Source organism: Zalophus californianus, chromosome 9 (assembly GCF_009762305.2).
Source record: "Zalophus californianus isolate mZalCal1 chromosome 9, mZalCal1.pri.v2, whole genome shotgun sequence".
Lineage (NCBI taxonomy): Eukaryota > Metazoa > Chordata > Mammalia > Carnivora > Otariidae > Zalophus > Zalophus californianus.
In genome coordinates this window covers 56,798,479-56,826,318 of record NC_045603.1, presented here as the reverse complement: position 1 = coordinate 56,826,318, position 27,840 = coordinate 56,798,479, and the positions used below count along the sequence as shown (strand labels likewise).

Sequence of the window (27,840 nt, the reverse complement as noted above, 5' to 3'; positions counted from 1 at the left end):
CTGGAAGTTTGAGGGGAGCCTTGACTTTCCTGAAGATGGAATTAACCCTCTCTGCCTCTGAAGAATGATATACTTGCTCATTGTTGAAGTCACTTTTAGTGGGTCTTCTGTGGTTTTCAACCAAAAGGTCCTAACTATCACATAAATACCAAGTATCTTCCCTGGGTATTTGGTGGGGTGACCGAGGGGCAAAGAAGCTGATGGCGAAAAGGGTAGTGTTAATAAGATTTCAAATAAACGAGGCCGATGCATCTTTTGGGGACACAAGAATTACCTAATAGATGAGAATGGATGGAAGACGCTAGAGAGAAGGGGAACAACTCAGGGAGGAGGTCACCACTCATTAAGTAGACACTTGCTGTATACCAGGCACTGTGACAGGGGTGAGGATGAGCATAATGATGAGCAGAAGACAAGATCCCCTGCTGTCATGAAACTTTTAGCCCAGGTGTGGTGGGGGGACCATGAGCATGCAAATAACAAAATAAACAGGATAAGATAATGTAGGTAATTTTAGGGGAGTGGTTAATTTTGATAGAGGGTAGTCAAGGACGTCCCCTCTGAAGAGGAGACCCGAAGGGAGAATTAGCCAGCCATGTGAATAAGGACATTAGAGATTTCCCGAATGTTTCAGGGCAGCAGTTGGCTCTGTCCTGGCTGAGAGTTCAGTGCCCATTCCAGAAAGGGAAGAGGTGGCTGTAAGTCTGGACTTTGAGGCTCATGTGGGCTGGGAGTGACAGAGTAGCTGGAGACCTGCCCTGTGGCAGGACAGGCTGGGAACTTGGGTATCACTGACTTTCTAGGGGCTGGAAAAATTTGAATGGAGTATCTGAAGGGAGAGCCTGTGGGTTGAAGGAAAGACGCTTGGGGCCAGCAGGTGACCCTCTGGTCTCTGAGGGCCCAGCTACTTGCTGTCTCCCCTTGCCCATCCAGTCTGGAGTTCCAACCTGTTCCCCCGTTTTAACATGTCTTAATTTGGGCTACTGTAACAAAATGCCATAGACTAGGTGAGAAATGTATTTCTCACAGTTCTGCAGGCTGGGAAGTCCAAGATCAAGGTGCTGGCAGCTTCAGTGTCTGGTGAGGGCCTGCTTCCTGGTTCAGAGATGGCCGTCTTCCGGCTGCGCCCTCACATGGCAGAAGGAGTGAGAGAACTCTATGGGGTCTCTTTTATAAAAGCACTAATCCCATTCAGGAGGGCTCATGACGTAATCACCCCCCAAAGGCCCAACCTCCTAAAACTGTCACACTGGGGTTTAGGATCACAACATATGAATCTCCTGGAGACGCATTCAGACTATAAAAAACAGCTCAACCAGATCAGTAAGCATCTCCAGAGTGTTTGTGTGGCTTCTGTTGGGAGTTCGTGTGGGATGGATCCAACAGAAAGTCCTGGCCTCACGGAGCTTGCTGGTCAAGGATTCAGGAATACTGCCCCTGAAACAATTAGAAAACAATTTATCAGCAGAAAATCGAGGATACCCCCTAGGGTTATAGACCATGGGTGGCCATCACAAGCCCCTCACTGCATTGGTCACAACCTCCCAACCTAGCACCAATAGCTCTCCTTTCCTGCCCACTGCTCACTTCTTCCCCTAGGGCTAAGGGTGGCCTATTTCTTACTGAGCCCCCCCCCCCTTCCAGACCCCTTGAGGGGTAATTCATCCAGGTGGAGCCTGACACATGATTTCTGCTTATTCGGTGTTACCTTCCTCTACCTTCTGGGGGTGTGAAGGAGGAGGAGGGAGCAGTCAGCTGGACTAGGACTCCTTGGCCCAAAGGTGACATTGTCCTAGTGGGCTCTTCAGGGGCCTACCCAGCACAAGGTCCTAGTTTGGGGGGTCCTGTAGCTGAACAGGAAAGAAAAATGCTGATTGCTTACCATGTTGGTCTGTTGAAGAGGCAGACCACTAGCATTTTTCTTGTATTATCTCATTAAATCCACACAACAATCCTAGTAGGTGGGGACGTTATCCCACTTCACAGTTGAAGAGACTAAGTAAGGCACAGAGATAAGGTCACATGTCCTTGTCAAACAACTAGTAACGGGTGCAGCCAAGATTCGAACCCAGGCCATCTGACTGCAGCATCCTGGGTTGATGCCATTGTACATGCTGCCAAACTGGCTCATTCTAGGAATTTCCCTTCTTGCCACAACACTAAGAACGGAGCTAGAGGCCATTCTGCGTGAGGACCAGTTCCTCTCCTCCCCGTGTGAAGAGAGGGAGTTGGGATCCAAGAGAAGAGGCATTCCAGAAAAGGCACTGCCATGTTGGCTATTTTTCCTTAATGCTCCCCAGGCAGGGAGCTCTAACTTTTGATTTGCCAGGTGTCTCTCTGGTCTTCTAATTAACCCCAGAGTCAGCCTTCCGCCTATAGCTGCAGTCCATAATAACCCTGTGGCTCCGGGGCTGGTCCTCTGGGAGAGGCAGAGAGGACAAAGCAAGTACCAACTGGGGGTGGAGTTTCCTGTGATGATGTTCCCTTTGCCTCATCTATAAAAAGCTCCAGTATGATCTACCCCATCTATGGTGGAGTCCAGGGTGGCAGAGTGTGCGGGAGGAGGAAAAAATCAAGCTGAAACAGCTCCTCTTTGCCTCCCTGGATTCTCTTCCAAAATGCTGTCAGCACTGCCAGTTGGAAAATATTTTTCTCCCTCCCTTTGTCTTCTTTCTTATTTAAAAAAAAAAAAAAGAAGAAGAAAAAAAGCCATCTGGTGTCAAATTCACTCCTGGCACATCATAAAGGGTAGCACTAAAAATGTCCCTGAAAAACTAAAAGCAAAACCACAGCAGTACACATGGGATTTAATCTCAGCATCCTAGAATTTCAGAGTGGCCAGGGGCCTCGGGGATCCAACCTTTCCTGGTTCGCAGGACGAAACGGAGGCTGGAGGGTGGGGGGTTGGGCCACTCTCTCCAAAACGTTTCTTGAGCGCCTACTATGTTCACAAGGCACTCTTGGGCGTGGGAGACCGATCGTGAACAGAAAACCCAAAACTCCCTGCCGCCTTGGAGTCTTCAGTGGGTGGTTCTTGCCTGGTCCTGGGGCCTGCCTCTGCCCCGCGTTCCTCCAACGGCCCGGGGGCGGGCGCCTGGCCCGGGCCATCGCAGCCCCACGCCGCACCGGAGGCCGCCCGCGTGGGTGTCACCTCCAGGCTGCGGGCCCGCCGGGGCGTCGGGTGGCGCCGCTGTCCGGGCCGGGGCCGCTGTTTACTTCTGGGCGAAGTTCGCCGCGCGCCGCCCCGCCGCGGTCCCCCGGCGGCTGTGGCCGTAATCTCCCGCCGCTTCCTCCCGCCGCCGCTTTGGCTCCGCATTCCTCAGGGTTGAGCAACAACTTTCCCTCCGAAGGCTGCTGGGCCGGGGCCAGAGGGGCGCGGCCCCGGCCTCTGTGCCTCCCGCCGCACCCCAGGCGCGGGTCGCGGTGCGGAGCGCGGCGCGCGGCCGCCAGTGCCTGCCCCCGGGAGCCAGGGCTGCCGCGGGGTTGGGGGGCGGCGTGGGGGGTGGGGGGCTCAGGCCGGGGGGCAGCTCCGAGTTCCCACCGGCTGTGGCAGGATTGCCCGAGCGCCGGGTGGGTGCGTGGGCCTGACCCTGGCCTTGATCGTGGAGCTGGTGGTCCCCGCTGACCGCCCAGTCTGGCGCCCTGCACGGGGTGAGCACGCAAAGTTTGCTTCGGGTTTCTGCTCCAATTCTGAGGTTCTTTGACCACGGAGAGAGGAGGGTTTGGTGTCACTACAGAAGAGAGGTCCTAACCCAGTTCTTGGTCTGAATGTAAATATTTACAACAATCATATTAATACAGGCACTTGAAATACACTCTCATGCCTACTGAGCTTCAACGTATCTCTGGGACAAGGTTGGTTTCTTACTATTTACCTTATTTTAGGAACTAGAAAGCCTGTGACTAGTTAGATGCCGAGAAGGAGTTAGCCCAACTGAGCGCGCTCTCTGGAGCCACCTCAGGTCTGCTGACCTCTCAGGTCAAGCAAAGCCCTCTCTGCACCCTGATGTGACCAGGAACTGGCCCCACTTTCTCCACTCAGGAGTTGAGTGCTGGAGCCTGGACAGGGGAGTGGAATTAGATAATATTAAGCTCTCAACTCACTAAAATATAAGCTCCAGTGGGGATTTGGCTGTTTTGTTTACTGCAGTATCCCTGGCTCTGAAAACAATGCTTGGTAATAGTAGATGCTCAATAAATATTTGTTGAGTGAATGAATGACTATAGTAAAGGTCTTCAGATTCCTAAGAATGAAATATGTATCCTCCCTTCTTGCTCCTTTACCTTCCATTGAAACTCATGCTTTCTTTCTCTTCCTCCCTCTTAAATCTTGAGCTTAGGTTTTAAAGTCTTTGTGTGTGTTTTGTTTTGTTTTAGTTCATTTGGAATAATTTTAGGCTTACAGGAAAGTTGCAAAGGTAGTAAAAAGAGTTCCCGTATACTCTTCACCCAGCTTCCCCCAAAGTTAATATCTATGTCACCATGGTACATTTGTCAAAACGAAGAAATTAACATTGGTGCAACACTATTAAGCAGACAACATCCTTTACTTGGATTTCTTTTTTTTTTTCACTCATATCCTTTTTTTTTTTTAAAGATTTTATTTATTTATTTGAGAGAGAGAATGAGAGAGACAGTACATGAGAGGGGGTAAGGTCAGAGGGAGAAGCAGACTCCCCGCTGAGCAGGGAGTCCGATGTGGGACTCGATCCCGGGACTCCAGGATCATGACCTGAGCCGAAGGCAGTCGCTTAACCAACTGAGCCACCCAGGCGCCCTTCACTCATATCCTTTTTCTGCTCCAAGACCCAATCTGGGATATCTCCTTGCATTTTGGGCTGGAAGCCTCTTAATGTGTAATCCAGATCTCATCGTGTAGGGTCTCTCTCCTTGGCAATGATGCAGGAGGCAGAGTCCCTGGCACTGGACTGAGCTTCCTGTCCTGGGGGACTAGGAAACACCTTGAGCCCTGGATTTCCTGAGAGTGATATTAAGGGATTCCTCCTGGGTCTGCTTGCTGGATCTGGGAGCATCTGGTACAAATCTAGACCCGGAGGCCTGCCCTGGGTCTCCCCTCCCTGCTCCCATACCCCCACCATGCATACACCAGAAAGGAGATGAACATGCTGCTCCAGGTGATCCGACCCGGGTCTGCATTTCTTTTGGGACCTGACTCTTCCCTGTGCCCCTCATTACCTGGTACCCATTCCTTGGTCTTCATGAGGGCCAGACCCCATTCATTTCTCCCCAGCCTCACTCTCCTTTTCCCCCATCCTGAAATCCTCTTCTAGCCTGAAATCCTCAGGGAAGCAGCTAAGGGTTCTGTTCTGGGCTATGTTACTTGCTCACAGCTCACCATTGAGCTAGCCTTGGGATTGGAGATGAGTGAAGTGAGGGACAATCCGTTTATTCAGTTGGCAAGGATTTATTGAGCCTGGTTGAGTCACAAAGATGAACAGTTCTGATCCTTGCTCTCTAAGGTCTTAACGGTCTGGAGGAAGAGACAGGTAATATGAACAAATAATCGGGAACATGCGTTTATAGAGATACTGTGCGTACACACTTTGGGGCAGCACTTAGGGGCAGAGCCTGGTTGCTTGGATTGTGGAGGAACACTGGGACAGCTCCTGAGGTCATGCTTGAGTTGGGTCTTGAAAGATGGATAGAAATTGGTAGGTGCTCAGGAAGGGGGCAGGGAGAGGAGAAAAGGGCACTGCTAGCAGAAGTGACAGCAGGTGTGAGGGTGCAGGTGCATCTAAGATTGTCGGGGAGCGTTGTCAGGGATCTGCAGAGTAGCCCAGTGTGGCTGGAACATGGGGGTGTGTAGGAGATGGCAGGAGAGAGACAAGCTGGATAAATAGAACAATCAGGTCTTAGGTTCCACAGTTGGGAGTTTAAACTTTGTTCAGTGGCTGGTGAGGGCTATGGGCTCATTTACTTGTTAGAATGGTCACTTGGGTGCCTCTTTGGAGCCTGGACTCTGAGCGAGAGGTAACGGGGTCTGAAACAGGGTAGTGGAGTTGGGGCAGAGGGGACAGACACCAGAGAAACTGAGAGGCAGGGCTCAGTGACTGGATAGTGGAGTGGAGTAAGGGGTAAGAGGAGTTAGAGCGACTTCGGAGGGTGTTCTAGTTTGCAGGATGGAGAGGAGAGGGATGGGTTGGTGGTAGGGGGATGCAGAATGACCTGGAGTTGTTTTCACCACACACCCCTGAGCATCTTGAGTGGGGGTGAGGTTGGGTTTTGCACACATGGCCTGGCTGGCCCCAGCCTCCTTGCCCAGAGGAGGACCGGCTCAGGGCAGGGGGCCAGTTGCTGAACAGGCCAACTGAGGGTTGTCATTCTAGGGGGATCTGACCTGGGACACCTTGGTGGTGAAGTGGGGAGGAGGGGATCTGGAAGAGATGGGGTAGGGAAAGAGAAGGGGTGAGGTTTGGCTCAGGGAACTGAGGAGAAGGTCACCAAGTCACTCCAGATGCAGAAGCCAGAGGAGGTCTCGGCACCCTCCTCTAATGTGGAGACTGACTAGGTGGGGACCAGGCAGTCCATGGAGCCCTGAGCAAACACTCAGAGCTGAGGAGGTGAGCAGGTGCGGCAGCTCCCCCGTCTTTGGGCATTTCAGGACCCGCTGGGATTCTGGAAGCGGCTGAAGTTCACCTGAAGACCACTCCCTCTGGTTGTGGGAGAGGCAGAGGCACCTGAAAACACCTGTGTGCACAGTTCAGGTAGCTGCGAAGGAACTTGTGGCCAACTGTTAGTAACTATCCCTGCAGAAACCCTGATTCTTAGCTGGACACTGTCAAGAAGTGTGAATATCTGTGATTTTTCCTATTTATAAGCTAACAAATTGGCCCACGTCATCGTTGCTGGCAGGAGCTGAGGTTGCTGGGCCAGAGATGAAGGACGTTTTATCGTTCACAGCAACAGCAGAACAGTGGCAGCCTCAGTTCCCACAGTGCTTCACAAAGAGACCCAGGTGATGCCTGAACACACGTGGGTTGCATTTCAGGAGAGGAACTCAAACATGGGGAAACCAAATCTTTTTTAATGGGCAGCATGTCCTGCCCTTTGCTCTGGAGGGAGGCTCTATATACCTTCTATGGGTGTTCACTATCCTGGAAATAATAGTCTGGAACAAAGGACAGTCAGTGTTTCACTTGTAAGACATGAAGAAATGGAATAGAACCGTGGAGAATTGTCTGCCAACAAACACATGGCCGCATACAGCAAACAATACGTTTCCCAGCCTCTCTTGCAGCTAGGTGTAACCATCTAAGTCATGGTCTGTTAAGTATAAGCTTTCGTGTGGCCGCTTCTGGGAAATTGCAGAAGATGGCTGGCAAGTGCCCTGGGTTCCTTCTTCCCATCTTCTTTTTTCCTGATGGCTGGAATGTGGACATGATGTTGGAGCGTGAGCAGCTGTGTTGGGCCAGGAGTGGCACAGAAGGACTAAGGATGGCAGAGCCGCAAAATGCAAGAGGCCCGAGTCTCTGATGGTCTTGGAACTTACAAACTAGGTCTGTGCTGATCATCTTCAGACTTCTTTATGTGAGGGCAAAATAAACTCCATCTTGTTTCAGCTCTTTTTTTTCTTTATGCAGCTGAATTTGATTCTGACTGATTGAGGGCTAGCACAGACGAGGACCAATAGAGAGTTAAACCTGTCGGCAGAGAGAGATGGGTCAGGGGTACTTTTCCCTCTTCCCCTCACCTCCCTCAGCCTCAGCGGTGACAGGGGGAGGGGTGGGGGAGTCACCTCTGGCTTTTTCACCACCCACTGGCGATGCTCCATTCACAAGGGGGCCCAGGCCGGCCACGCGACCCAGCAGCGTCCATTTGAAGGCAGCAAGCAACAAGCTGGCTCCATTCACAAACCCTGTCCTCCTTTGAAAACCAATCACCGTGCAAAGCGTGACTGGGTGGTGGCCAGCGCTGACCCATCTGTCACGCCCTTTCAGGGAGCCAGGCGAAGGCAGCCGGCCTGGGCGAGCCAGCCCCTTTCCCTTTGTACCCCAGGGACACGCACTGTAAGGAGATCACAGTGCCTACTGAATTATTCAGAGCTGCCCTGAGTGTCAGTTTTATTATAAACATGCAGATTGCTCCGGGCGCCAAACTTGCAACCCTCCAGCACCCTCTCCCTCCATGATTTTTCACTGGCTGCTTTGTGCTTGTGATTCTAGACTCCCCAGGTCTTGCCGGCCTAATTTGCCTTTGACTGGTTCCTACCTGCCGCCAGGCATGAAGGCCTCCGTGCCCTTTACCCACCGCTTCTACGGCCCCGTTCTCTGCTCAAAGACTGTCCTCCCCGCCACCCCAGCAGTCCTGCCTCTTCCCTGTCTCTTCCTGGCTTCACCGCCCCAGCACCCCGGCTGGTGACATCAGACTCTCCCGAGTGCCTGCCCGTTAGGGACATGTTAATAGCAGAATCCTCCACGTCTGTGGGCCTCCCGCTGGTCCCCGGTCCTCGTGAGGCTCTGTAGTCTCCCCTCCCATCCTCATGTTCTTGCCCCAGCTCAGCCTCTCCCCTTCCCCACAGCTCCCAGTTTCCCCGTTCTCTCTGGAGTTGGTCTGGAGACTACCCCCCAGCTGGTAATGAGGCGGAGATGGTAATGCACATTTAAGAGTAATGAAATGCAGTGATATTTCAGGCCTGACAGACCTATTTCTGGCAGCCTTAGAATTAAAGTGTGAGGCTTTGTACTGCAGCTGCTACTAGGAGCCTTCAGAGTTTTTCTAAAGATGTGAATAAAGCTTCCAGGGTTTCGGCTCAGATCACTGGGGCTATTTATCCTGCTGCTGCTTTCATTGTACCTTTTTATTTGAAATTTTAGAGCTTTTAGATGAAGGAAACACAGCAGCAAGTGCAAAGCATACAAAATGTCCTGGTGGGGGGGAATGTCCTGGTTTTTCTCTGCGATTGTCCCCACGGCTCTGAGGAAGAAGAGCTGCTCACAGGCCTTCCTAGCACGGGGAGGCTTGCCTCTGCGCCCCTGGGAGTGCGGTCCTCCTGGATTCTTGGCCCGTTGTAGCAGGGAGTGTGGCCTCCTGAGAAAGCTCGAGGAGGGAGTCCCTGCCACCAAGATTGGTGGGGCTGGGCGTGGGCTGGCCCTCCCTCACGGCCTCACTGCTGTGAGCTGAGTATATGCCGCGCTTCATTGGGGAATGTGGTAGGAAGAAGCAGACCCACTCTGGGCCAACAGTGACAGCTCATTTTCCCGACACCAGCCAGGGAAGCCAGCCTGCTCATTCCCATCTCTGCACCCAACCCCATCCCCCCATGGCCACCATGGCCACTGCAGCCACCCACGAGGAGAGGCCACGTAGGGCAGCGGTGCAAGGCATGGCTCTGTGCACCAACTGCAGTGCCCTTTCGGGACTTCGGTGTCCCTACCTGTAAAATGGGGACCGTGATGCATCATTTACTGTCCTCGTGCTGTATGAAAGGTACCTGCCACATAGGAAGTGGCAATGTCTATTGTTAATATTGAGGGTGTCTCAGGAGTGAGGAGAGCTGGCTTTCCTTCCTGGCAGGGCCGCTCATGGGCCACGTCCCTTCTCCCTGCCACAGCAGCGGAAAAAGAAGGGGCTTTGGGATCAGACAGAACTAGGTTCCAACCCCACCTCCCTCTTTTTCTGGCTTTGTAAGCTTGGGCAGGTTGCTACACCTCCTCCATCCCAGTTTCCTCGGCCGACAAAACAGTGATCATGAGCACTCACCTCAAAGAATTGTGGTGAAGGTTCAATGAGATCATCGTTATACGGAACCCACACAGTGCCTGGTAAACGGTAGATGTTGTGTCAGTAATGGTGCCCCTGCCCCCTTCTCTTCTCCTCCCTCTGCTTCTGTTCAAAGGAGGGAAGGTTCAGATCCAGCCACCAGTTTGCTGGAAATGCAGGAGGAAGACAAGCATGTCAGATGTCAGCAGGCAGGGGGAGACCGTTGGCAAAATCCGGAATTGGGGAAATTCCAGAGGAGAGATGACCCAGAATCTTCAATGAGTAAATGACATGAGGGAGAAAGAGGGAGAACCAAATGGGACGTGTGGATCCTGATTTGAACAAACTAACTGGGAAAAAAATAAGAGACCAGTAAGGAAATTGGGCTAATGGCTGGATATTTGATAACGTTAAGTAATTTTTTTTTTTTTTTTAGGTGGGATAATGGTATTGTGCTTGTGGTTAAAAAGTCTTTATCTTTTAGAACACATACAGAAGAAATGACAGATTAAGCAAAAGGGCAATTGGGATTTGCTTTAAAGTCATGCAGTGGAGTGAAGCGAGGCGGGGGTGGGGGGTGGGGGGGTGGGGTGGAGGCTGGGGAGACACTGGTGAAGCAAAATTGGCCAGGCGGATAGAACAATTAAATTGGATGATGGTAGATGGGGGGGGGGGCGTGTTGTTAAAAACTATTTTCTCTCCTCCTGTATATGTTTGAATATTTTCATTAAAAAAAAAAAAGGCAGTGATCATTTCTAGATGGGAAGTGTCTTCTCCCATCTGTTTCTTCCTCGGCATCCTCCCGGCCCCACCCTTGGCTCCTGCGCCTTATCCTTGCCTGGACTGTCTGTGACAACTGTCTCCCGATCGCCTCCCAGACTTGGGTCTCTCTCCCTTCCCATCTCCTTCCCATTCGGCCACCAAGTTGTCTTCCTAAAATGCAAATCAGATCATGTTACCTCCTTGCTTAAAAACCTTTTGGTAGCTCCCTATTGCCAATCATCTATTAGAGGCTAAAATCCTTATGATATTCAGAGCCGTTCACCGAGTAAACTCAGTCTTCCTGCCCAATTCCTATTCTGGTGTAGTTGTCACCCTCTCGTGAAGCCTGGTTGTGCTCACACCGGTCAGGCACTCTCTGGCCTCCGGGACTTCTCTTATGAGGCTCTCTATTTGGTGTGTGCTCTCCCTTGATCCTAACTTCATTTATTGAAGCCTTAAGTATTTTTCAAGGCTCAGTTCAAACGTCATTCGTCTCCATGCTTTCTGGAAGTCTTTACACTGTTCACCAGATATCTCTGCATCTCTGCCTTCTGGCGTATCTTCTGGTAGAATCTCACTTCCTGGCTTTCTGAGGTTGGATGGGGCCATGTGACCAGTTTTAGCCAATGAGTTATATGGGGAAGTCATACATTTCATTCCTGGGCCAAGAATTCAATTGCTAATTCAAAACCCTTTGGAGCTCTCTTTCCCTCTGGCTCAGCAATAGCCAGATATCAGCTGCTCCATTGGGCTGGGTTCTGGCTTGAGCATGATGCCATGGACTAGAAACTTCTGTCTGCCATGAGGGCTACGTAGTGTGGGATAAATAAATCTGAGGGGTTATTTGTTTTTTCAGCGTAACCTAGTCTATCCTGACTAATAATGCTTCCCTCTCTGATTTGGAATCAACTGTGTTATTCTCTATAGTTTTGCCTTGTCGTTCTGTATGTATAACATGTCTGGATAATACAGCCCTTCGGGTAAGGAATTCTATTTTATGGTCTTTGCATTCCGGTCCCCAGCACTCGGCGTGATGCCCTGCAGAGCAAAGGCATGAACTGAATGCCCAGCAGTCCATGGTTGTGGTTGATATAGGCAGAGGATGTGCAGGGATTAAGAGTCCCATTCTTGTGAGGGGGCCCCCACACTCATTAGTCATGGAATTGTGATGGTTTGGAGCCGGAGCCGGAATCTGGTTTGGATATTCTCAATGGATGGTATGCCCAGCCCCAGGCGATGGATCAATACTAGTCTAAGGCAGTCATAATAATCCCCTGTCCTTGTGGTTACGATTAGTTTACACATGGGCACACAGGCTGGTTCCAGATGCTGAGATGTAAGGGAAAGTCTCGTTCCATCCCTGAAAAAACAGAGAGAGAGGAGAAATGCAACTGGTCTCTCCTAATTTGGATCTCCCCGAAAGCAGAGACTGAGAGAGGACTCGAATGCTATGTGGGAGGGGACCCCAGGGAGCAGGGGCGACAAAACAGGATGAAACAGGAGAGAAAGACAAGCCAATGAACGGTGCATTTATGAACTTGTTCCACTGGGGCTCAATCCTGCTGGGTACCCACCGGGGGACATCAGAATTGTCCCTCCAAATGGCAGGAGGCCAGGGCATTTAGCTAATGACTTTCATTGGTTGCCAATTGCCCCTAATTGTACTGGAACTGGATGTTCACCGGTGACTTCTCAGTGACCAGAAATTGGGCACATTTCATCCAATTCCTTCTTTGCCGTGTCGTCTCCTACCTCCTGCTCTTGAACTCTCTTCTGTCCTGGTTTCTAGGACAGGTCTCCCTCCAATACTTCTCTGCAGCCTCTCTGACCATGTCTTTTTGATTTCCTTCCCAGGCTTCTTTTCCTTTTTTCACTCTGTAGATGATCTCCTGGATTCTATTCTGGTCTTCCCCACTTCTGCCCACTCTCACTGGGCAAATCGATTCATGAAGTGGTTTCAACTGTTCCTATTGTGATGCCAGCTCCCAAATCCACACCCACCCCCCAGCTTTCTCTCCTGAGTTCTGCAGGCTTACATCTATTTATCTGTCCAACAAATATTTATTGGGCAATTTGAATATGCCAGGAGTTGGGATAAAGCAGTAAATAGGAACTCACCTTCTAGGAGTGCTAGACAGTGTGGAGCTAGTGAACGAAATTCAAATAAATAAGTAAGCCAGATAATTTTAGACAGCAATAAGCATGATGTAGACAATAAAACAGGTCAGTGTGACAGAGCTTGTGTGTGCATGTGTTTGCACTATTTTACAGTGACTGCTTAAGGGGGTGGCATTTGGGCAGAGATCACGTACAGGCGTACAGAGAGCAGAGACAGTGCTGGTTTGGGTCCAGACAACCATAATAAAAGGAATATTACAAAAAGGGAATATCACAATAAAGTGAGTCAAATGAATTTTTTGGTTTTCCAGTGCATATTAAAGTTGCATTTACACTATAGTCTATTAAGTGTGTGATAACATTATGTCTAAAAAAACAATGTATTTACCTTAATTAAAATACTTTATTGCTACAAAATGCTAACCATCATCTGAGCTTTGAGCAAGTCATAATCTCTTTGCTGGTGGAGGGTCTTGCTTTGATGTTTATGGCTGCTGACTGATCAGGGTGGTGGGTTCTGAAGGTTAGGATGGCTGTGGCAATTTCTTAAAATGAGACAGTAAAAAGGGTTGTTGCATCATTCGACTCTTCCTTTTACGAATGATTTCTCCGTAGCATGTAATGCTGCTTGATAGCATTTTACCCACAGTAGAACTTCTTTCAAAACTTGAGTCAATCCTCTCAACCCTGCTGCTGCTTACTTGATCAACTAAGTTTGTGTGATATTCTAAGTCTCTTCAACTATCTTATTCCACAATCTTCACAGCATCTTCACCAGGAGTCGATTCCATCTCAAGAAACCACTTTCTTTGCTCATCCATAAGAAGCAACTACTCATCCAAGGAAGTTTATCAAGGTTGCAGCAATTGAATCCCATCTTCAGGCTCCACTTCTTATTCTAGTTCTCTTGCTATTTCCACCACATCTGCAGTGACTTCCTCCCCTGAAGTCTTGAACCCCTCAAAGTCGTCCTTGAGAGTTGGAGTCAACTTCTCCCAAACTCCTGTTCATGTTGATATTTTGGCCTCTTCCCATGAACCATGAATGTTCTTCGTGGCATCTAGAATGATGAATCCTTTCCAGAAGATTTTCAATTTACATGGCTCAGATCCATTAAAGGAGTCACTATCTATGGGAACTATAGCCTTTCAAAATGTATTTCTTAAATAATAAGACTTGCAAGTAAAAAATTACTCCTTGATCCATAGGCTGCAGAGTGTATGTTGTGTTAGCAGGCATGAAAACAACGTTAATCACATTGAACATCTCCATCAGAGCTCTTGGGTGACCAGGTGCATTGTCAATGAGCAGTAATTTTTCGAAAGCAATCTTCTTTTCTGAGAAGTAGGTCTCAATGGTGGGCTTAAAATAGTCAAAAAACCATGTTATAAATAGATGTGCTGTCATCCAGGCCTTGTTGTTCCATTGACAGAGCACAGGCAGAGTAGATTCAGTATGATTCTTCAGGGCCCTGGGATTTTCAGAACGGTCAGTGAGCACTGGCTTCAACTTCAAGTCATCAGCCTCATTAGCCCCAAGGAGTCAGTCTGTCCTTTGAAGCTGGGCATTGACTTCTCCTCTCTAGCTATGAAAGTGCTAGATAGCATCTTCTTATAAAGGCTGTTTCATCTACACTGAAAATCTGTTCTTTAGTGTAGCCACCTTCATTAATGGTCTTAGCCAGATCTTCTAGATAACTTGCTGCAACTTCTCCATCAGCACTTGCTGCTTCACCTTGTACTTTTATGTTATGGAGATGGCTTCTTTCCTTAAACCTCACAAACCAACCTCTGCTAGCTTCCAACTTTTCTTCTGCAGCTTCCTCACCTCTCTCAGCCTTTATGGAATTGAAGAGATTTAGACCCTTGCTCTGGATTACACTTTGGATTAAGGGAAAGTTGTGGCTGGTTTGATCTTTTATCTAAGCCACTAGCTTTCTCCATATCAGCAATAAGGCTGTTTCACTTTCCTACCATTCATATATTCACTGGAGTAGCACTTTTAATTTCCTTCAGGGATTTTTCCTTTGCCTTCACAACTCAGCTGTTTGATGCAAAAGGCTAGCTTGCAGCCTGTCTTGGCTTTTGACATGACTTCCTCACTAAGCTTAGTTATTTCTAGCTTTTGATTTAAAGTGAGAGATGTGTGACTCTTTCTTTCACTTGAACACTGAGAGGCCATTGCAGGATTTTTCACTGGTCTAATTTCAATATTGTTGTGTCTCAGGGAATAGGGAGGCCGGAGGAGAGGGATTGAGACTGGGGAACGGCCAGCCAGTGGGGCAGTCAGAACACACACAACTTCTATTGATTCAGTTTGCCATCTAATATGGGTACAGTTTGTGGCACCCCCAAACAATTACAATAGTACATCAAAGATCACTGAGCACAGATCGCCATGACAAACCAAAATGGGACCCAGAGACAAGAAGTGGAAAAACAACACCAACGGGCTTGCTTGATGTAGGGTTGCCACATACCTTCCATTTGTAAAAAACACAGTCACCATCTGAGCCACCCAGGTGCAGTCAAGCCAAGTGCAACAAAATGAGGTCCGCCTATTGTGGCGTCTGTCATCTGCGGCTGTGCAAGTGGGAAGGCCACAAACTTAGGAGTGTGCTTGAGGCTGAGAAGGAGCCATGTCAGCACAAGGTAGCCTGGCACGTAGATAAGGTCAGAGAAAGGGCAGGGGCCAGGTCAAGTACAGCAACGTGAGCAAGCTTTTCATCAAATCGCCAGGTGATGCTTTCTAAGGCATTTGCACACATTTGAGAACAACTGGGGAAGATGGAGAAGAGAACTTGCCGTTGAAAAGAAACCCCATTTCAAAGTTCTTCTTCTTCTTCTTTTTTTAATATTTTATTTATTTATTTGCCAGAGAGAGAGAGAGCGCACAAGCAGGGGGAGTGGGAGAGGGAGAAGCAGGTTCCCACTGAGCAGGGAGCCCGATGCTGGGCTCAATACCAGGACCCTGGGATCATGACCTGAGCCGAAGGCAGACGTTCAACCAACTGAGCCACCCAGGGGCCCCCAAAGTTATTCTTTTTTTTTTTTTTTAAAGATTTCATTTATTTATTTGAGAGAGAGCATGAGAGCCACCCAGGCACCCCTCCCCCCCAAAGTTATTCTTAAAAAGTGGTTCTGGAAAGTGTAGAACACACAGAAGTTTAAAATACTACCACACCTGCTTACATGCCCATCACGCATCTTCAACACCATCAACTTTATTTTACAAAGGGAACTGAGAGTAGTAGCCAGGAAGGTAGGAGGAAAACCAGGGAAGTACTGTGTCCCTGAAGCATGTCAAAGAGAGAGAGGTGATCAGTGGGGAATAAAGGCAGAAAGGTTCTGTATGCTTCGCAGGGGTCATCTCCCTGTGGCCCCATGGGGGCCCCACAGTGAACATGGCAGTTATGTGCTGGCAGCTTCCCTTCAACCTGCTTCTTCTCTTGTTTCCTCTGTCAGAACATCTTCAGTGGCTACTGTATGGGACAGGAGCAGGGGCTGAAGTTTGGATGTGGGTTCAGGGAGTTTATCTGGGGAGTGATAGCAGGGGGGTTCAGGGAGTTTATCTGGGAGTGATTAGGGGGGTTCAGGGAGTTTATCTGGGGGATGACTGGAGAGCAAGGGGAGTGAGGCAGGGAAGGAGCAAAAGCTGTGAAGAGTGTGTTACTGAGCTGGTCACCACTGTGGGGTGGGCGACTGGGGCTCTAACTGGCCAGCCATAACCCTGAGGAACCAGGTAGAATGTATCTAATTGTCCCTCAGAAGAACAGGAGGCTAGGACTTCTATTCAGTGGACTCCCATCCCCATTTCTGGAGGGTTGTGCTGGGAACATTACCCTCCTGTATTTCTGGGCTGCCCTGCATGCTGGCTGAGGGAGCTTACCAGGTTCATGTGGCAGAAAGCCAGAGATGCAGGGGCCGCCGAGGAGGGTTGCTGTCAGTGCGTGGGGGTCTGTCTGCTGCAGCCACAGCCCGATCCGCGGTGGGCTACGGACACGTAGTGTGCAGCATCTAAAGTTGTCTTCTGCAGCTCCTGCCACCTGCATGACAATCTGAACTCTATTGTGACACTGGCCTCCCTCTCTTACCCAGTCCTGAAACCTGAGAGTCATTCTAAATGCTTCCCTTAGCACTCTCATCCTTGCTTGCCTCTGCTGTCACCCCCTAGAACAGATGGCCATTCCTTGAGGACCATGATGATGACCTCTTTACCTTTTATTAAGTACCAGGGATACCAGATAAATGATGTGCTATGAAAAGTTCAAGATACACAAAGGAGTACACAGAAGGGTATCTAACTCAGTACCAGAGGCTCAGGGAAAGCTTTCAGGAAGAAGTGACAACGAAGCTGGAATCTGAGGACTGGGTAGGAATTAGCCAAGCTTACAGGTTTCAGACAAAGGGAAAAGCAAGTGTGAAAGCTCACGATTAACAGAGCAAATTTAAGACACTGAAGGGAGGTCGGTTCATTTCAACTGTGAAGGAGCAAGCGAGAGAGAGAGAGAGAGAGAGAGAGAGAAAGAGAGAGAGTTTGGAGGTAAACAGTGGCCAAATCATGCAGAACCTGGCAAACCTTATTAAGAAGTATTGACTTTACTCTAAAGGAAATGGGAGACCTGAAGGATTTAAAGCAGGAGAGTGTTGGGATTGAATTGGGAGTTTTAGTAAGATCACTTTAAGTATGGAAAAAAGTAAGTGGATCACATAAGATTAGAGGAAGAGAGCAGTTGGGGGGAGGGTGGCAGTTGACCAGGCAGGAGAGGATGAGGTACTAGACCAGGGCAGTGGCAGTGGGGATGGAGAGAAATGGATGAATTGGAGAGACATTTAGAGGTAGCCTCAGAAGGACATGGAGGTGGGAAATGAGAGCATGAGAGAAGTCTGTGATGATGCCCAGGTTTATGGCTTGGCAAATGGGTGGTGCATCAGTTAGCATGGGTTATGTTATGGAGTAGCAACAAACACATCCCCTATCTCAGTAGCTTAATATAACAAAGGTTCACTTCTCATTCTTGCTGTGTGTCCACTGCAGATTGTGAAGAGTTTCTTGTTATCAAGGACCAGTGTGACAGAGGCTGTGTCTCAGTACAAGCTTCCGCAGACACTGGAGGCAGCAAAAGGGGATTGGCAGATCCCTTAAAATTAACACTCAGTGGGGCGCCTGGGTGGCTCAGTCATTAAGCATCTACCTTTGACTCAAGTCATGATCTCAGGGTCCTGGGACTGAGGCCCGTGTTGGGCTCCTGCTCAGTGGGGAGCCTGCTTCTCCCTCTGCCTGCCGCTCCCCCTGCTTGTGCTCACACCCTCTCTGTCAAATAAATAAATAAAATCTTAAAAAAATTTAATACTTAGTGTTCTTTAGCCAAAGCAAATCTCATGGCCTCCCCCCATTTCAAGGGGGCAGGGAAATGCAGTCCTACCATGTGATTGGCAGCAGGGGAATTGGACATGTTAGGTGAACACCACCAGTGACTACCACGGATGGAGAGTGATAGTGCCATTCACTGAGATGGGGAAATGGGTAGGACCCGTTCTGGGATCTTGCACCTCTCCAACACATCCTGCACTCCATGGCCAGAATCCTTGTTCTAAAACAGAAGTCTCATGTCATTCCTCTCTTCAGATCTCTTTAGAATCCAAGTCCCTATCACCTACCTGGTAACTGTGTAAAACCATAGTGTGGTCAAGGGGCTTAGCACTTGCCTGCCTGTCCAGCCCCATCTGCTGGCATTCCTCTCTATCCCAGCCACTCCGTCCCCCTTTATTCTCCAGCAGGACTCGGAGTGCGCTGAATATGCCTGACTTCCTCAGCCTCCATGCCCTCGTGCATGCTTTTTTCTCTGCCTGGAATGCCCTCTTTCATCCTTTGCCTCCCTATCTATCTGGAAAGCTTCCATTCCTCCTTTGAGAAGCCTTCCTACATTTCTCCAGGCAGACTTAGGTGCACCTTCTTTTATGCCACTGGTTCGTGTTATCCCCCTTTCTATTACAGTCCTAACTTCATTTTGATAATAGCTTTTAGGTGTCTGTTTCCCTCATGTGGTTTCTAAACTCCTTATTTGTTGTCTACTCAGTGGCCATTCCCTATGCCTACCACAGGATGTAGTTTCCCTTTAGAGGATTTCACTTATTCCCAGCCAAGTGATTCGGGTAGGATGGACTCTCAACCCCAACTATCCCTTAGCTAATCAACACATTGGCCAGAGTGGCTGGTTCCGGGATGGGCACTTGACCCATTTCAAATGAATGGGAGAATATGAGTTTCAGGACTTGTAAAGCAGTTACGAGTATGAAGATGTGAATCTGGAATTGCTGGAGCCATTTTATGACTCCAGTGGGAGAACCTGGAGCTGCTGGAAGGCCACTATATGAAACATGGTGATGAAACCACCATGAAAGGCTGTGTGGCAAAGGGGGGAAACAGAGTCCTTGGTGACAATGTGTGAGCTAGCTTTGCTCAGAGCTAGCTCTTCCTCAGGACTTTAGAGTAATGTGAGCCAATAAATTCTCTTTACTGCTTAAGCCCGTTGAGTTGGATTTTTGTTTATTGCAACCTAAAGAGTCCTAACTAGTAGAGAAATCGGTACCATGCGTGTGGAGGGATTTCAAGAGGCAGTACCCCCCCCACCCCAAACGGAATTGATTCAACCAAGGAGGTAAAATGAAGAGCAGTAAGAACCCCTATATCTTGGGTTGATAAATTGGTAATCTGATATAGCTAGTTATACCGTTTCCTATTATATCTTGGGATCATGTGCCTACTGTGGCTGTAGCTGAGATTCTGGAAACTGGCAGGACTGGAAAATCCCAAAAACTTTGCCTCAAGGTAGGTTACGATAAGAAATGGGTGGAAGAATACATTGCCTGGGATAAGACTGGGATATGGATTAATCCTGCTCCCTAGCCCTTTCTTCAACACCTCTTGCTTTTTACTACCTCCAAGACAAAGGGAACTATCAATCCCACCAGAGATGTAGGTGGGATATTAGCCTACAGGTAAGGACCAGACTTAAGGTGCCTCCCCAGTTGTTCTAAGGTACAGTTCAAGATTAAATGTAAGGCCGAGTGTCTGGAAGAACACTAAGGCCTGTTGCATACCAGACTCCAGACCCAAACTGTCTCAGCAAGATCTCTGGTTTTATATACTAGCTCATAGAATACACCAGAAGCAAATAGACTAGAAGCCTACCAAGGGAGTTGTTGTGCCAAAGGAACTCTAAGCCCAGATGAGTGTCTAGAGACTTTTCAACTCTCAGGTCCCCAAGCACAGTGAATCAACCTTCATAGAAAGAAAACACTAAAGCCATAATTCTTACACTTTTTATGTACATACGAATTTTATCACAAGTATCAATTTTGGGGCTTCGTCCCACCAAAATATGACTCCTTTTATCTGGGATTGGGCTCAGGAATAAGCATTATTGATAAATGTCCCTGATGATTCATATGCAGGTGATGAGAGAACCCCGCTTTGGGAGACGTTGCGTTTAGGGAAATATTAAGTTCCTTACGGACAGGCAGCAGGACTTCTTTCATCCTCACATTATCTAGCACTGTGTAGGGCACACAGAACAGGATTTTGGCAGAGCTTTGTCTACCAGACCTGAAAAGCATGGGTTTCCAGAGCCAAGGGGGATTTGGGAAGTATGTAGACTGTGACTCCAGAGACTGATCTGCCCTGAATTCCTGCTTCCTGCTCCTTGATTCTGCTTGATCCTGCTTTGCATCTGTTGGGGCGGCCATATCCAGACACTGCCTGGGATCCTCTGTCAGTGCCCCTTATGGAGGCAGAGAGTTCTGGACACATCTCTGGGGGTGAGGAATGTGTCAAACATTGGAGAGAGTGTTTACTGGGCTTCTCATGTTTATTTTCTTCCTTCCACTACACCTCAGGACAAGGGAGTGTTCTGAGAGCCTCAGTGAAGCAATTATACTTTTCTGGCATGTTGGGTGACTCATGTGTCTCAACTCCACACACCATCAAAGACCTTGGAATTGTCAAGGTCAGGATATTTAAAACCACATTCTTGGGAGTGTTCTGGACACTGCCAGTTCAGCTCAGGAAGAGAGAAGTGCCCAGAGGACAGCTGTCAGGGTTAGTGGCCACTGTTTATGGCAGGTCTAACAGGGCACAGCAGTTATGGTATGGCCATATTGTTGTTTAGTTCTAGCTGGTGATTGCCAAGTGACCGCAGATTTCTCTTTATTCATTCTCCTAAATATTGGATCAGCACCTACTGTATGCCAGACACCAGGGAGGATACAAAGATTTGTAGGCACAAACCTACCCCAAATGAGCTCACAGAGTAGAAAGGAACACAGTGGTCCCACAGAGAGATTCATGAACAATAATCACACCCACAGGGAGGGGATTATAAGCTCACTAAGGAAGGACATACAACTTAGAGTGATAGAGATGATGGTAGTAGGGTATAGGGAAATCTGGGAATAGGGTCCTGGGCTGAACATATAAACTTAAGTAGAAGTTAACCAGGCCAACTTCAGTTTCTGGCCAAGATGGAATCACAGGGATGGAATTTACCCTACCACCTGAAGCAATGAAAAGGTTGTACAAAATATGTGAAACAATGGTTTTGGGCATTAGCACAGGACAATGATCCTCAAGAGAGGGAAAACAACCAAGGTGAGCCCTGTGATCACTTCAGCCTATAGTCTTGAGAGAGTTTCCAGGCTGCAGCACAAAGAGGAGGAACCCAGGTGGAGTTCAACGGTCTCTCAGAGTTGAGGAGATGGACCAGGGAGTCTAGGGAGGCCAAGGCAGCTAGAGTTTTCAGGGTAGAATACCAGAGAAGAGTGAGACATGGAGAAGGGAAAGAGGAGAGGAGAGAGAGAGAAATAGAGACAGAGAGAGAAACAGAGATATCCAGAAATCTGCAGAGGGTTCCTTTGAGTCTTTTGCTGAGTACTGGTCAGAGCATGTGTGTGAGGAAACCACCGGAGTCTAGGGAAACAACCATGAAAAGGGAGCATAGGAAATAATCTCTGGAGCTCACACAAGGCAAAGAAGAGTTTGTTTCCACTAGCCAGAATGGCAAACCTCATACATCACAAGACATCAGACAGAGTACTCAGAAGGGGATTACCTCGGTCGTGGGGCAAAATTAGCTCTAGACTAATGAATATGCTGGTCCCAACTAACAAAACTTAAAAGCAAGCCTTAAAAGTATCAGACTGGTTTCAAGTAACTTAACTGTGTCCCAAAACAAAGCTCAAGAGTATTTTTAGAAATACAAAAATGTCCAGCATCTAGCAAGGTAAAATTCACAGTGTTTGCCATACAGTCCAAAATCACCAGGTATGCAAATAATCAAGAAAATATGACCTATGACAAAGAAGAGAGATCAATCAATGGAAGCAGACCCAAAAATGACACAGATGTTTGAATAAGGACATTAGTAGACAAAGACATATAATGTTCAAGAAAGTAAAAGAAAGATTAAACATGTTAAGTAAAAGCATGGCAGATATAAGAAAAATCCAAATCAAATTCTAGAGATGAAAAACAATATGAAGCGCAAAAATTCCCTGGATGGGATTAACATCAATTAGACCCTGAGGAAAAAAACACTAGTAAATGTAAAGACATAGTTATAGAGTCTATCCAAAATGAAACACAGGGGGAAAAAAAACGACCGAGGAAAGAAAGAAAGAAAAAAAAAAAGAACAGAACATCAGTGATCTCTGAGAAAACTCCTAGGGCCTAACATATGTGTAATTGGAGTCTCAGAAAGAGAAGGAGGGCAGAAAATATATTAAAAAAAAAATAATAATAATGGCCAGGATGCCTGGCTGGCTCAGTTGGAAGAGCATGTGACGGTGACTGCTGATCTCAGGGTTGTGAGTTTGAGCCCCATGTTGGGTGTAGGGATTACTTAAAAGTAAATAAGTAAATAAAACTTAAAAAATGACCAAATATATTCCAAATTTGATGAAAACTATAAACCCAAGAAGGTCAAGGAACCCCTAGCACAAGAAACTGAGCTGTATAAAGGCACATCATAATCAAACTGCTTAAAAGCAGTACTAAATAGAATATCTTACAAGCACCCAGAGGAAAAAAGGACACCATGTATAAAGGAACAAAGATAAAAAATGACAGCAGACTTCTTTTAAAAATAATGAAAGCCAGGAGTCAATGGAGCAAGAGCTTTAAAGTACTGAAAGAAAAAAAGGTCACCCTAGAATTTTATACCCAACAAAAATAACTTTCAGAAATTAAAGTGAAATTTCAGGCAAAATGTGAAAGAATTCATCACCAGCAGACTTGCCCTATAGGAAATGTTGACAAAATCCTTCAAGCAGAAGGAAAATTATACTGGATCAAAGTCTGGCTTTACATGAGGCAATTAAGAGCACTAGAAATGAGGTGTTCCATCTCATAAAGGAAGAAAGAGTAGTATAAGGAGAATATCACAATTTTGAAACCACTAAAGAATAGTGGGTCTAGGCAATCATGAACAATGGCTGACAATGTGACAAAAAGGGAGACAACCAGGTATCACATACATCAATAGAGTCACACTTTACTACCTGTGTGAAGTAACCTTGAAAAAAAAGCAGAAAAAAAAAGTGGTCATAATCACCAAACCCGATTCTGGCCTCTAGATCTAACTACTGATTTACAGGGTCTATAAGGGACAGGAAAACATTTAAGTGACACCACTTGGTTTTAGTTAAAAAAAAAAAGAAAAATCCAGATTTGGGAAATTCCGTAGGATAAACCACCAGTTTTTTTCATCAAAAACAAACAAACAAACAAACAAACAAGGAAACAAACAAACTTGCAAGGAGAGAGAGAGAATGAGAAAGACTGACAGTTATGTGGGCGGGGAGAGGAATCTATAGATTGCAAGGGACTTAAGAGACATATCAGTTGGAATTACAACGTGTGGCTCTTATTTAGATCCCTAATTCTAACTGAAAAGTGAAAACTTGTAAGGCATTCAGGAGAATGTGAACACTGACAGGTATATGAAGGAATTATTGGAGAAAATAGAGAAAATAATGGCAAGAGAGGAGGAAGTTCACTCCCGAGGGTGGGGACAGCAAGTGTCAAGGCATGCCCTCATGGTGAGAGGGGGGCAGTCTGGCAGTCTCCTGCTGCACACATGTCCTCTCTTACCTCCAGGCTTGGGCTGGCTCTGCGGCTCTGGTTTCTGGGTCAGGAGAAGGCAGAATATTGACATGGAGACTATTTCTGTCCACCTCTTCTGGCCTCACTGGGTGTAGGGGCCGCCTTGGGAGGAAGACATCCTGAGGTGGTCAAGGCCACTCTCAGCAACAAGGGACAAGAATTCAGCAGTGTGGGTGAGACAGAGGCTTTGAGCACCCTAACCTCATCCCCACCTCCCAGCTCTTCCCCCGGGGGAGGAGACCAAGAAGGGGAGACCTAGCGAGAAGAAGAAGAGGAAAGAAAGGAGGGGGAGAGGGAAGAGAGCAGGAGAAGCTGGTGCTGGAGCTCAGTGTGCACTCAGGGGCTTCAAAGTGCTCCTTGACTTCAGGCTCTAAGCATCGGGTGGCATGCTACCCTCCTCCCCTCATGCTGCCTGCAGGTCGGGTCGGGGGCAAAACTTCGAGAAAGGAGGGAGAAAGGGGATGCTCTGCTCTGGCCACAGAGATTATGGAGTTTGCTCAGGTCAATGAGCAAGCTGATGTGATGAAATGGCTGAAGGACAGGCCAGGGGACCTGACCCTGGCTTATCCACGATCACTTAGGGTCAACCATGTTCGCCATGGCGCCCCTGTTCTGTGGTTCATTGTTGCACCACATGCTCAGTGAGAAACAACAAGAATCTTATGAGCTACCATTACTGAGTGCTCATTATGCCCGGCCCTATTCTAGGTGTTTTACATATTCATTTCATCTCCTCAACAACCCAAGGTACTGTTATTAAACCCATCTAAGAGGTGAGGTAACAGCCTAGAGAGAAGTCAATTACTTGAGGTCACACAGATAGTAAGTGGCCCAGTTGTAACTGAACCTAGGGAAAATCTAGTTCCAGAGCTCATGTTCTTCTCAACTCCCCTGAACGGCGGTGGTGACCTGGGTCCAGACCAGTGTCAGCCCTCTCCCCAGACCGAGGATTGTGCAGGCTCTTCCTTTGCCCCCCAGACCAGCTGCGGATCAGGGCTGGAACAGAGGCTTCCTGGCACTCTGGAAGAGACCTTGGAGCCACACTGGAAAAGCCACCCTTGTGCATGAAAGCCTGTTAGGGCCCCAAGGCTGGATGAGAGTTTACCCAAAACAACAGCGAGCCTGCCCTAAACTGTTCTCAGCTGCACAGCCTGGACGCTAGGCTGCTTGTCCATGACTCTTTTTTTTTTTTTTTTAAAGATTTTTAAAATTTATTTATTCATGAAAGACAGAGAGAGAGAGAGAGAGAGGCAGAGGGAGAAGCAGGCTCCCAAGGAGCAGGGAGCCCGATGTGGGACTCGATCCCAGGACCCTGGGATCATGACCTGAGCCGAAGGCAGATGCTTAACCATCTGAGCCACCCAGGCGCCCCTGCTTGTCCATGACTCTTATCAGCTCTCCGAGAGAGAGCTCTGAATGGCGAGCATTCCCATCCCAGAATATTATGAGAGAACTGGGAAAGGGGGTGTCCAAGGCAGCACCCTGCCAGGAGGAGGGCTCGGGAAGGCCCGGATGTGAAGCCCAGCCTCGCTCTTGGTGGGCAGCTGGGGCCCCTCCCCAGGTTCTGGCAGAACACCCTCGAACAATTTAGCCTGAAATAGCGTAAGAACTTCTTTCCCATTTTTTTTCCAGGCTTTTGGATGAAATTATATTTTACAAATGACTCATTATTATATTTATAGCTTCTCTCCAAATGATTCAAATTGTGGTTTGTCGCCTCCCTGTCTCTCAACTCTCCCCAGCTCGACAGGAAGAAGTGCTGTTTACTGTATGGCCAGGTGTGGCTGTGAAGAGTAGCTCTGCCCTCCCTATAATTACGTTTGCCGAAGCCCTGACAAGCACCCCAACGCGGTTAGTCATGTGCAGCCTTTGTTCCAGCATGTTGTTGGGAGACAGTATCCGACATTAACTCAGCTTGGAATCGGCTCCTGGAGGAAGTGCATGTGTGTGGTGGGGGGAGTGGGAGAGAGTGGGTAGCAGGAGGGGGAGGCCTGTTCTCCTGGAGGCTGTGACAGAGGGGGCCTTTGTGAGGGCAAAGGCTGGGGAAGCCGAGAGGCGGTGCCTCAAAGCCCCGAGTGAGAAGGCTGGGGTGCGCCAGGGCCTGCGTTGTTGGGGGGGGTGGGTGGGGTGGGCAGTACTACTCCCACACCTGCCACCCCCAGCCTCCAGTGGGGAGTTGAGGTAGCCGGTGGCTTAGACATCTCAGGCTGTGCTAGTGTCCCGTTGTTGACACTTCACGGTTTCTTATGAGGAACCACTCTAGCTCTTTCTGGAAAGGGAGGGGGGTTCTTGAGTTCCCTCCCCCTCCCAGAGAGCTCAGGCTGAGTGACTGCTCAGCTCCCCTCTCCCCGCCCACTCGGCTGCTCCTGAGCTCCCAGGAAGGTGTGGTCATGTGGAGCAGCTCTCTCTCAAACAGGCCACCTTGGGGAGGAAGGGTGGAGAGGAGTCGGTGATGACACCCTATTTATTCTACTAGGTGCCCCTGGGATCAAAGTCCCCTGGTCGGCTCTGCCTGGGTACTAAGAAAAGGTAAAAGCCCACAGACTGGGAAAGAAGAACACTTCAGCATTCCTAGTGACAGTCCGAGAGCCTTACCACAGCCCTCTGCCCCTCAGGGTCCTTGGCTCTTGGGGGTGCAGACCCGCAGACGCCTCTGGCTGGCTGTGGGGTGAGGGCCCAGAGGAGGGAAGGGAAACAGGCCACTCCAGAGGGAGCCAGCCTCCCCGGAAGTCTCTGCAGACCCCTTCCTGTGCTTTAAGGGAAGAATTGGCTCCTTGACGGTACAGATTCTGCAGCTGGGCTGCAGCAGCTGCACAGGAGGCTGGCCTGCATGAGGTCGGAAGCCTGAACTTGGACGTGGTCTGAGCCTTGGGCTCTGGTGGTGTCCCCAGATTGCCTGCCCGGGTTCCTTCAGGCCTGCTTCCATTTTCACTTCTTGGCACTGCCTGAGTGAGTGGGAAGGGGCCTCAGGAGGAGGTGATGTGGGAATGGGTGTGGATGAGCATAACGTAATTATTGGTGAAATCAGTATGAAGCCTTAAGCAGATGACTTCCATCTGGGCTCAGCTGGGTCCCTGTGAAGCGCATGAGCCAGTCCTGAGGCATGGTGGGGGCCAGAGACCGGGAGTCCGGGGACCTCTCCCTTCAGAATGTTTTATGGAGGTGGGGAGGGACCATTGAGTCTCTCCTCAAAAGGGAAGGGGAGGCTGAGAGAAGGACCAGAAGGGGTTGTATGAGGTAGGGGGGCAAAAGGAAGGGGAAAGGCCAGGTGTGGCCTTCCCTGGGCCCTGGGTGACTTGAACTTCCTCCTTAGGCCTGAGGGAAAGAGAGAAGGGCTAGGGGCTCCTGGCTGGCTCAGTTGGTGGACTGTGCTACTCTTGATCTCGGGGTTGTGGGTTTGAGCCCCATGTTGGGTGTAGAGATTACTTAAAAAAATAAAATCTAGAAAGGAAGGAAGGAAGGAAGGAAGGGAGGAAGGAAGGGGAGCCGCCTCTTATATCCTGTGCCAGGAAACCAGCTGGAGGTCGGACTGAGGGACAGCCAGTTCAGCTAACTGAGGCCACCTTTGGACCACCTTCTTGATGGGGTTTGTGGTCCTGTGGCCACCCTACTCGTGCTGGCACCTTTCCATCAGTTTTTCGACAGTCATGTCAACGTATTAGAGGGTTGTGAACACTATTAGAAGGTGCCGTTTTCGCATGTGTGCTCATGGGATACACCTCTTCTCCCCCCCGCCCCGTCTGTGCTCCTGCTTGGAACCCCACTCCACGCTTCACCCAGGCAGCGCTATGGGCGTCCTGTGGGTAACGCTGGAGGCCGGCTCTGAATAAAGGCTAATCAGGGAGAAAATAAGTATTTAAACAAAAGGGGGCTTTTGTGGCAGAGAGCAGCCCATGAAGGATTTGCTCCGTTGTGCGTTGGATGAGGATGATGATTTCAGAATGTCGACTGAAGACCAAAGTATTATTTTAGGTTTATTTGTATACCTCCTTATTTTTAGGTAGCAACTTCCTTCTTTTTTTTTTTTAAAGATTTTATTTATTTATTTATTTGAGAGAGAGAGAGAGAGAGAGAAACAGC

The 27,840-nt window shown here is 48.6% G+C and overlaps 1 protein-coding gene across 1 annotated transcript in view; it reads left to right on the top strand.

Moving 5' to 3' along the window:
- The window catches only part of ATP23 (ATP23 metallopeptidase and ATP synthase assembly factor homolog), a 99,762-nt gene that overhangs the window by 12,778 nt on the left and 59,144 nt on the right, over nucleotides 1-27,840 (top strand). The gene's annotated exons all lie outside the window — the stretch shown is intronic.